Here is an 11,723-nt window from a genome sequence, read left to right as displayed (position 1 = left end):
GTTAGAAGTGACCTCCAAAGGTCATCTAGTCCAACCTCCTCTGCACCAAGCAGGGGAATCCTCAACTAGATCAGGTTGCCCAGAGCTCTGTCAAGCATCACCTTGAGTATCTCCAGGGATAGGCCCTCAACCACCTCACTGAGTAACCAGTTCATGTTCCTTACATCCAATCTAAATCTACTCTTCTCTAGTTTGAAGCCATTGCCCCTCATCCTATGTCTGCAGGCCTTTGAAAACAGTCTCTCTCCAACCTTCTTGTAGACTCCCCACAGTTACTGGCAGGCCACTATTAGGTCTCCCTGGAGCCTTCTCTTCTCTGGGCTGAACAACCCCAGCTCCCTCAGCCTGTCCTTGTAGCAGAGGTGCTCTAACCCCCTGATCATTTTTGTGGCCCTCCTCTGGATGTGTTCCACCAGGTCCCTGTCCTTAATGTATTGAGGGTTCCAGACCTGGATGCAGCACTCCAGGTGAAGCTTCACCAGAGCAGAGCAAAGTCACAGAATCAGCTCTCTCCATCTCTGGCCACAGTGCTTTTGATGCAGTCCAGGCTGCCATTGGTCTTCTGGGTTGCAAGCTCACACTATCCGTTTATGTGCAGCTTCTCTCCCACCAGTACTGACTTAATTCCTTTTCCTAAGGGCTGCTTTCTGTCACTTCACCCCCCAGTCTGTATTGGTAGTGAGGATTGTCCTGGCCCAGGTGCAGAACCCTGCACTTGTTCTTGTTGCATCTCATGAGGTTCACCTGGGCCCACCTCTCCAGGTTCTTCTGGATGCCATCCTGTCCCTTTGGCATATTGACAGCACCGCTCAGCTTGGTGTCATCTGCAAACTTCCTATTGGTGCCCTCAATCTCACTGTCTCCAGCAGTGATAAAAATATTAAATAGTACAGGTCGCAGCGTAGACCCCTGAGGAACACCATTTCTCACTGTTCTCCATCTGGACTTCAAGCCATTAAGCACCAGCCTCTGGACGCAACCATCCAGCCAACACCTTATCCACTGAAGAGTCCACCCAGCAAACTCCTATCTTTCCTCTTCCAAGGAGGAAGCCCTGTTGTGAGCACAAGACGCATAGACTGAAACACTGCACATCCTAGTTCAGAAAAATGATCCTTCCTGATGTACCAGGCCTCAAATGACAGCACAAACTCCTTGATAGATACTAAAAGGCCTGTAAAACCAAGACTAGGCACTTTCCTAAAACATAGACTACAATTAGGAGAGAAATTACTGACTTCATGAAAAGTTAGTGGAGAACATTTTACAGGCCGTTATTATTTGGGAAGTGAGAATAAAATCATACTCATACCTCCTCAACATTTATAATCAATGCAGGCCTCTTGTCAAAACAAACATTTTGTTTACTCCTTTAGTTTCCCTTGGAGAATACATGCCTAAAAACCAGCTGACCAAGGGGCTGCATTGCAAAGCACAGGAATGGGGGGAGGTGCATCCTCTCCTGAGCATGGCATAGGGGAAACAGAGCTTAAAAACAGGGGTTACTTAGCCTGATTCAGCAGAATTTGTGCCTAATTTGGAAATCCAGTAAATACTGATTAAATCCTTAAGCAGTAGTTCACACTTCATAAACAGTATTAATACAAGTTGTTTGGTGATTTAATTTTTCTTTTACCCCATACCCATTATCTTACCTGTTTCTACTTACGGATGAATTTCTGTTGGGCTAATTGCCTTGGAGTGTATGGATTCACCAGTGTTGAATCCATATGGATTAGGACATAGCTCTGTAGGCATGATTTAAAACAGAAGTGATGCTGAAAGGGCTGCCCACACCTCTTCCGTGCATCCCCAGCCACACACACTTACTTGCTTCCATCAGCTCTGATGGATCTGTCTGTAAACAAAAGACACCTTTTCAACCAAAACAGATTAAGAGTCACATAAGTAGTAGAGTCAGTGCAATGAAGGCCACGTATGTCAGTATGGTGGGAAACAACTGGCAGTAGAGGCATGAGATGCAAATAAAGGCTGGGCAGGGGGTGGTTTGAGAGCAGTCTCAAGGAGAAGGACTTGGGGGTGTCAGTTGATGAAAAACTCAACATGAGCCAGCAATGTGTGCTTGCAGCCCAGAAGGCAACCATGTCCTGGGCTGCACCAAAAGAAGTGTGACCAGCAGGATGAGGGAGATCATTCTCCCCATCTACTCTGCTCTCCTGAGACACCCACCTGCAGCAATGCATACAGTTCTGGTGCCCCCAGCATAAGAGGGACATTGAATTGCTGGAGCAGGTCCAGAGGATGGCCACAAAGATGATCAGAGGGCTGGAGAACCTCCCCTATGGGGACAGGCTGGGGCAGTTGGGGCTGTTAGCCTGAAGAAAACTCTGGGGAGACCTTAGAGCAGTCTTCCAGAACCAGAAGGGGACTGAGTCAGAGGTCAAAACCTACTAGCCAATAACCATTAGGCCAAGGTATTGCTTTATTATGGCACCAGATGCAAAGGGGTCACCCTCCAAATTGGCATCATCCAAAAGTGATCCCAACATGCCTTATACACTTAGAGTTATGCATATCCAATAAATTTCTGGGAAATGGCTTACATATGCATGGAGTCATTTAAACAGATAAAGTCTTTTTACGTCTTGTTGATGTCAGCTTCTTACTGTGAGAATCTTTATCTTGGCCCCTTTGAGGTTTTGGGTCACTATTTTGCAGCTGTCTCTTACCTTCTTTGGCTACAGGCACCTCAAGGCCTCACCATTATTTCTGTCTAGAAGTTGATCTCTCTTAGCTGTTGAGAAAGTGAATTTCCCCAGTTCAGGACTTAAAAGAAAGCTGGGAAGGGGCTTTTTCCATTTTTACCGTTCTCTGAATCTATGAACGATGCAGACTGTGCACACAGAACCCAACATCAAGCAGAGGAAACAGTGCATTGAGATCAGCCTTCCAGAGACTGTGGTAGCCCCAATAACTGTAGAATATATAAAAGACATTATTTGCACAGCTGGTTTATCTCTTTCACACAATCAATTAACAAAATCCACAGTTCCTGTAGCAAGACAAACCCAGTAAGAGATTCTGTGGTTTCATCTCTTTATTTTCTTTTCTCTAGGCACTAGAAAATAATCAATCAGCTTGCAAGTGTGAAAAGTCAGGTTTCTTTTAATCATGAATGTACAAGAGATTACTTGCATGGTGGGGTAAGAAACTTTCTTACTTCTCACAGTCCTGCTCCTGCAACACTTGGAGTTAGTGCTGGACTTCTGTATGGCTTGTGTATATTGACTGGTTGAGCTCTATGAGCTCAAATTTGTTCACAAATCCTTAACAAATTGTCAAACTTGCCAGCAGCAGACCAAATTCCATGTTTTTATTTTATTCTAGTGTAGCAGTTTGGGCTGGGTGCCTTCTGCTATGGGGGGGTGCTTCCTGTGTCCAGAACACAACAACCCCATGCAGAGCTACAGGCTGGGGTCAGAGTGGCTGGAGAACAGCCAGGCAGAGAGGTACCTGGGGGTGCTGGTTGATGGTAGGCTGAACATGAGCCTGCAGTGTGCCCAGGCAGCCAAGAGGGCCAATGGCATCCTGGCCTGCATCAGGAACAGTGTGGCCAGCAGGAGCAGGGAGGTCATTCTGCCCCTGTATGCTGCACTGGTTAGGCCACACCTTGTGTGCTGTGTCCAGTTCTGGGCCCCTCAGTTTAGGAAGGAGGCTGACTTGCTGGAATGTGTCCAGAGAAGGGTGACAAGGTTAGTGAGGGGCTTGGAGTATGCCCTATGAGGAGAGACTGAGGGAGCTGGGGTTGCTTAGCCTGGAGAAAAGGAGACTCAGGGGTGACCTTATTGCTCTCTACAACTACCTGAAGGGCTGCCTGGGGAGATGGTGGAGTCACTATCATTGAAGGTGTTCAGGAGGAGACTTGATGGGGTGCTTGGTGCCATGGGTTAGTTGTTTAGGTGGTGTTGGATTGGTTGATGGGTTGCACGCGATGATCTTGAAGGTCTCTTCCAACCTGGTTTATTCTATGTATTCTATGTAAGTCCAGCCCAGTGGGTGGACACAGGAAACTAGGTATTTCGTCCCATAATTCCCTGCACCACTATAAGATCCAGCATGGGGACTGGAACTTTCTCCCCTTGCTGCCACCTGATAACTGGGGAGAGAGGTCTCCTGGCTTTGGGTCTGCCTAGGCCCAAGGCTGGAGGGATGGGCAGTCTCAGAGCTGGCCAGCTGAGACTAGCCTAGCAGGGGGAAGGGGAGGGGAAGAAGGAGCCCTGGGGGTCTTGGGTGTACCCTCAGGTGGGGATGGGATGTTTCTGGGTCTGCTTTGGATTTCTTTTGTCACTGCGCTTCTGGCTCTCTGCAAACATTCACTGCTTCTCATTTAAACTTTCCACCACTTTTGCAATCCATTTGTCTGAGTTGTTATTTTTGCCCATGGTGGGGAGGGGGTCTGCCTCAACCCACCACATCTAGTGCAAAAGTTTTTTGAGTCACCATAGGGCACCATTACAGATAACTTTATAAGTTTAATTTAATTGATGATGTAAGAAAGTAGATTTAAGAAAAAGTCCTTGCTGATAGCCATGAAGACTCATTACAGGGACTGTGGCCTCAACAGGACAAGAGAGTATTTCTGATCAACAAGAGAAGGAAGTATTTCTGAGTGCCCCTTCCTTAGACTCAGCCTGGTGCCACACATTATCTACAATGCTACAAAGAAAATTCCACTAAACCCAGTTTAACTTCATTATAAGCAGATCCAAATCAGAGAATTAGCAACTGAATCATTAAAAATGTGAGTTCCATCTTCAGACACCTTTTCCTTTCCCCCTCTCCCAGTTCATTTAACCGCTCCTCCTAGCTGTATTTATTGTGAACCTAAAAAATTATGACAAACTGAATCACAAAACTCTTGACAACAGATTCCATTTGACATTTTCCAGAAAAGACTTACATTTTTCTTCCCAAATGTGGCTTTGTCTCACAATGCCTTTCATCAGCAAAGTAACTGATTTACCTTCCACTGCACAAAGGGATTCCAAAACTGGGAGTCATTCTTCTATGGGTACTATACAGCCTTCCCAGCTCTACTTGCCAGCAAGGAGTCTAATTCCCACACCTCTTCATGAGCTGTTGCTGCCAGACCTGCAGTTATGTTAAGAATAAAGGAGTTCCCTTCCAAACACGTTTTCAAGGACTTGTAGATCTTTTTACAGTATCAGACTTTGCACTATGACATCCTTTCCACCCATTATTGATAGATTCATTTAACCTCTATTCATGCTTATCTGGAAAGATAATCTAGCACACGAGCAGAATATAGCAACAGTCAAGAGGCAAGCTTGCCCCTAGACATGTCTAGAAAAGTATTTTACATGGATTTAAATTACACTTTGTTTTTTTTAGAAGGCAGGAGTTAACTGCTGCAATGCCGAGTAAAGACAGATGCACAAGGTAGTGTCTCGGTCCGGAGAGGGAAGGAGACTCAGTTCTTTTGAATATTCCCGTGTTGTGAAATTAATAGGCACAAACGAGGCCAAAATATCAACAGCTAGACTATTTATTACATAGAGAAAATGGAAATAAGAAGGGGAGAGGGAGAAGAGAGAGGGAGAGGGAGAAGAGAGAGAGAAGAGGAAAGGAATCATAAGACAGTTTGAGTCTGTGAAGGAAAGATGCTGGGTCTGTAGAGGAAGGGTGCTGAGGCTTTGGCTGGAGAATAGATGAGGTCCCTCTGGGCAGCGTGGGTCAGCTCCATGAGTGGCAGCAAGCGGGACTTAGGACACGGAGAGAGGGTTCAGTCCTTCCTTCTCAGCGGCATGGTCCTCCTTCAGCGTTTTTCTCTCTGTGTTTTTCTTCCCCTGCGGTTGTCTTCCTACTGAGCCAGTAGTGGTCAAGTCTTTTATACAGTTTTTAGTCCTTAGGTATGTGTCCAAGCATTGTCCCTCAGGAATTCAGGAGCCAGGAAATCCAGATATCGTTCCCCAGGAAGTCTTTTTTGTGTATTCATGTGAGTTTGGACAGTGGTCTGGATGGAGTAGGGGGGGGCCTCCGCCTCCTTCCTCTCCATCTCCCTGCCTACCCACTTATCAGGAGGAGAGTCCATTGACTCATCACCCTCCCTTCCTGGGGGTATCTGATAGCTGTCTTGAAGGCGTGATGGCTGGGTCCTTGGGTCATTGTTATAGGCCAGCTGCAGTCCAGTGTTATCACGATGCAATCGCAAGGTGATTTGCATCCAGGATTGGTACTGTCTGGGCAAGCAGCAAGTGATTTTATCTTTGTTGACTTACACCAGGAGTTTAGACTCTTACAGGTAGTAACCACAAACCAGCAGCTCTGCGGAGAGTACTTGTGTACACAGTCTTACCTGCCCCTTGCCCATCTTCCTGTAAATATGAGACAAATTACTTTTTACTTATGTCATGCTTACTCCTGGGTACTACAGGGAAAAGCAGATAAGCATGCTTACAGCAAAACAGCAGACAAACAGGATGGGAAGCGTCAGTTTGGATTTAGCCTTTTGCAAAGCGTGGGTTGCCCTTGCACCTCAGCAATGGCAGTTCCTATATACTCTCAGTGCACACATTTCAGTCCACAGATCTACCAGGCCTATGCTAATACGTGCAATGCTTTGTGTTATCAAAACATTTCAATAGCACTGCAAGTCTTCTGAAAACTGTTACTGCATTATTCATTGAGCAGTCACTCAGATCCTCAGCACAATGAACAGGAGAAGCCACTCCCTGGCTGTTGGGTTTGTTTGAGGATTTATTTTTTTCTTTCTCCTTCTCATATTTTGTTTTTTTTTTTTCACCAGGTATTAGAAGTAAATCTGCAAATGATCTTTTACCAGCAGCCATAACAGACCTAGTGCTGTCAGGTTTTCAAACACTTAGGTTAAAGCCACAAGGAGCCTTTTGTTGATATTTTAAAGTAGGTAGGTTTAATGAAAGAACAATAACCACAGACTTTACTCTAATTATTGACAACAGTCTGTGTTTGGGAACAGCTGATTTTGCTAAGGCAATTCATCTCAGAATTCATTTACATTAGCTATTTCAGCTATGCAAACCACACAAGTGAAGAGAGCTTCACCCACTATTTCACTAAAACCAAACTATTCAGAAAAAAATTTTCTTCATCTCTACCTACAGCCTTTTCCCTTCTCTTCACGAAAGGAAAAACGAGGCACAGAGACTTTGCTGGGTGAAGGAAAACCACTTTTCACATCCCTTCTAGATTTGCAGATTCCAAAATGCCTGTCTAGATGTTTTTTCCCATAGCACCAGATACAATCATACGGAGGTCTCTCATACTGAGCGAAGTAGCTAACAACTTACAATAGATGGCCCCCCAGAAAAATTCCAAGAGCAGGACCTGCTCTGCTGGAAGCAATCTTTGCCTCTGATCTGCAAAAACTGCTCCTGCTCAAGTGTGGGAAGTTTTTGGCTGACATCCCACTGGCATCCTGCTGGCATTTCAGTGGGAAGCTCTCTTGGGAACCACACTGAGACCAGCAGCATTATCATAGTATCATAGTATCAGTCAGGGTTGGAAGGGACCACAAGGATCATCTAGTTCCAACCCCCCTGCCATGGGCAGGGACACCCCACACTAGATCAGCCTGGCCAGAGCCTCAGCCAGCCTGGGCTTAAACACCTCCAGGAACGGTGCCCCAACAACCTCCCTGGACAACCCATTCCAGGGCTTCACCACTCTCATGGTGAAGAACTTCCTCCTCATATCCAGCCTGAACCTCCCCACCTCCAGCTTCATTCCATTCACCTTACTCTACTTTCCTTTTCAGGCTATGGGAGCGGCAGGACCCCAGTGTGATGGGTTAAGGCAGACCCCCTCCCCACCACAGGCAAAAATAACAACTCAGACAAATGGATTGCAGAAGTGGTGGAAAGTTTAAATGAGAAGCTGTGAATGTTTACAGAGAGCCAGAAGCGCAGTGACAAAAGAAATCCCAAAGCAGACCCAGAAACATCCCATCCCCACCTGAGGGTACACCCAGGGCTCCTTCTTTCCCCACTCCCACTCCACTGCTAGGCTAGTCTCAGCTGGCCAGATATGAGACTGCCCATCCCCCCGGCCTTGGGCCTCGGCAGGCCCAAGGCTGGGAGACATCTCTCCCCAGTTATCAGGTGGCAGCGAGGAAAGAAAGAGAAAGTGCCAGACTCTGCACTGGGATCTTATAGTGGTGCAGGGAATTATGGGACAAAATACCTGGCTTCCTGTGTCCACCCCTCTGGGCTGGACTTTTGGACACAGGAAGTACACCTCATATGAACACAGCAGAGGGCACCCAGCCCAAACTGCTACACCCGTGGATCCCTGGGCACTCGGCGAGGATCAGCATAGCCGTCTTCTCACATGCCTGCTATGTGTGACCGTTACATCTCCAGCGGCAAATTTAAAACCCCATCAGGGGCTTGCAGGGGCTTGCAGGGGCTTGCATTGCAGAGGGAAGCTGTTGTGCTCTCACTGCTGCGCTCTCACTGCTGCGCTCTCGCTGCTGTGCTCTCTCTGCCATGCCCTTGCTGCTGTGCTCTCCCTGCTGCACTCTCCCTGCCACGCTCACTGCTGCGCCCTCACTGCTGTGCTCTCCCTGCTGCGCCCTCGCTGCTGTGCTCTCCCTGCTGCGCCCTCGCTGCTGTGCTCTCCCCGCTGTGCTGTCGCTGCTGTGCTCTCCCTGCTGTGCTCTCCTTGCTGTGCTCTCCCCGCTGTGCTCTCCCCGCTGTGCTGTCGCTGCTGTGCTCTCCCTGCTGTGCTCTCCCTGCTGTGCTCTCCCTGCTGTGCTCTCCCTGCTGTGCTCTCCCTGGCTGCAGCCGCACACACTGCTGCATTTTTAATTTTGTCCAGTAGGTCCCGCAGGCCAGGGACACGGATGGTTGTGACTTGCAGCAAAATTGCCTTCAAAAAATCAGTGTCAACCCAGACTGGGGTGGAACATAGGCAGGTAGGTTTCCAGGTATCTGGCTGCAGAGAGTGCTGGAGCCTGGCACTTGAGATGCAGGGTAGTGGGGACAACTCCTGCATTAAGTGTGAGCAGATCGACTATCTGCTTAACCTGGCAGCCGAACTGAAGGATGAGGTTGCTAGACTTAGAGCTGTAAGGGAATGTAGAAGGGAGATGAACTTGAGTAACCAAGCTCCCCTTGCAGAGGCTGGCTATCCAGAAAGTAGTGGGGAATGGACTCAGGTTGCTCTTAAAAGACGCAAAGTAAAACCTCCTTGCCTCCCCTCACCTTCCCCACTGCCCTTGGAAAACAAGTATGGGGCACTGGAGGTTGAGGGTGAGGTGATTCTGATGCTGGAGGACACACCATCTGAGGTTTTCCCTAAGGCTAAACAGCCTAAGGTTAAACAGCCTTCCCCTGGCATCAGGACCTGCTTCCTCAAAAAAAGAGGAGGGTAATTGTTATTAGTGATTCCCTCCCGAGGGGAACAGAGGGCCCCATATGTCGGCCACACGCTTCTCACAGGGAAGTTTGCTGCCTCCCAAGAGTCCAGGTTAGGGATGTTACCAGAAGGCTGCCTAGTCTGGTGCAGCCCTCTGATTACCATCCCTTAATAGTTATGCAATTAGGGAATGATGATGTTGCAACCAGAACTCCCAGGGCTATCAAAAATTACTTCAAGGCCCTGGGAGACCTGGTTGAGGGGTCAGGGGCACAAATAATTTTCTCCTCAATACCCTTAGCATTGAGGGAGGAGGGAATACCAGAAGGAACAGGTTGGCAGCTATAATCAACAAGTAGCTTAGAGGCTGGTGCTACCAAAAGAATTGGGGGTTTTTTGATCTTGGGGAACTTTTTTGCACCAGGTCAGCTGGCAACAGATGGAGCACATCTGTCCCAGAGGAGGGGAAAGATCACAGTGTACAAGAATGGCCTATCCCTCAAAGGGAAAAAGATTCTAGGAAGGCAATTGGCAGGTCTCATTAATAGGGCTTTAAACTAGATTTTAAGGGGGAAGGGGCTGAAACCAGTCCCCCCAGGCAGGAGTCTGGGGGTGATAAGCTGGAGCCAGGGGTGAAACAAGCAGCCTAGCTGAAGTGCATGTACACTAATGCACGAAGTATGGGCAACAAACAAGAGGAGCTGGAAGCCTTGTTACAGCAGGAAAGTTATGATGTAGTTGCCATCACAGAGACGTGGTGGGATGACACACGTGACTGGAGCACTGCAGTTGACAGCTACAGGCTCTTCAGGAGAGACAGGCAAGGGAGTAGGGGTGGAGGGGTGGCCCCGTACATCAGGGCGTCACTAGATGCCATTGAGCTAGAGATCAGGGATGATCGGGTTGAGTGCTTGTGGGTGAAAATTAGAGGGAAGACCAACAGGGCAGACATCCTGGTTGGAGTCTGTTATAGACCACCCAACCACGATGAAGATGTTGATGAATCATTCTATAGGCAGCTTAAGGCTGTCTCAAGATCGCCTGACCTTGTTCTCATAGGTGACTTCAACCTGCCTGACATCTTCTGGGATCTCAACACAGCAGAGAGGAGGCAGTCCAGGAGGTTCTTAGAGTGCATGGAGGACAGCTTCTTATCCCAGGTGCTGTGTGAGCCTACCAGGGGTAAGGCTCTGCTTGACCTCCTCTTCACCAACAGGGAAGGGCTGGTGGGGATGTGGTGGTCGGAGGCTGTTTAGGGGCCAGCGACCACAAGATAATTGAATTTTCAGTATTTGGTCAAGTTAAGAGAGGCAGCAAGAAGACCTCCACTCTGGACTGCCAGAGGGTGGACATCAGGTTACTCAAGGAACTAACTCAGAAGGTTCCTTGGGAAACAGCCCTTAAAAACAAAGGGGTCCAGGAGAGCTGGGACTACTTCAAGGAGGAACTCTTGAAGACGCAGGAACAGGCTGTGCCAATGTGCCGGAAGATGAGCCGCCGGGGCAGATGGCCAGCCTGGATGGGTGATGAGCTTCTAAAAGAACTAAGGGAAAAAAAGAGGGTGTATCATCTTTGGAAGAAAGGTGAGGCAACCCATGGTATGTTTAAGGATGTTGCTAGGTCTTCTAGGAAAAAAACTAGGGAGGCAAAAGCACATTTAGAGCTTAGACTGGCCTGTGCCGTGAAGGACAACAAAAAATCCTTCTACAAATACATTAATAGCAAGAGGAAGGGCAAGGACAACCTCCACTCCTTGGTGGACACGGAGGGGAACGTAGTAACAAAAGATGAGGAAAAGGCAGAGGTACTTAACACCTCCTTTGCCTAAAATTTTAATAGCAGGACAGAATGTCTTCCAGACAGCTGCCCTGTAGAGCTGGCAGATGGCGCCAGGGAGCAGTATAGTTTCCATCTGTTCCAGGAGGAGGTTGTTAGAGATCTCCTCAGCCACTTGGAGCCCCACTAGTCCATGGGACCAGATGGGATCCATCCTAGGGTGCTGAGAGAGCTGGCAGATGAGCTGGCCAAGACTCTCTCCATCATTTTCCATCAGTCCTGGATCACCAGAGAGGCCCCAGAGCACTGGAAGCTGGCCAGCATGATGCCCAGCCACAAGAAGGGCCTGTTGGATGAGCCAGGGAATTACAGGCCTGTCAGCCTGACCTCAGTGCCAGGCAAGATTATGGAACAGGTCATCTTGAGTGCAATCACACAGCACTTAGAGGATGGCCAAGGGATCAGGCCCAGCCAGCATGGGTTTAGGAAGGGCAGGTCCTGCCTCTCCAACCTGATCTCCTATGATCAGATGGCTGCCTGGTGGATGTGGGGAGGCCTGTGGATGTAGT

This window comes from Dryobates pubescens, chromosome 27 (genome assembly GCF_014839835.1).
Source record: "Dryobates pubescens isolate bDryPub1 chromosome 27, bDryPub1.pri, whole genome shotgun sequence".
Classification (NCBI taxonomy): domain Eukaryota; kingdom Metazoa; phylum Chordata; class Aves; order Piciformes; family Picidae; genus Dryobates; species Dryobates pubescens.
This window is presented reverse-complemented; position numbering follows the sequence as displayed.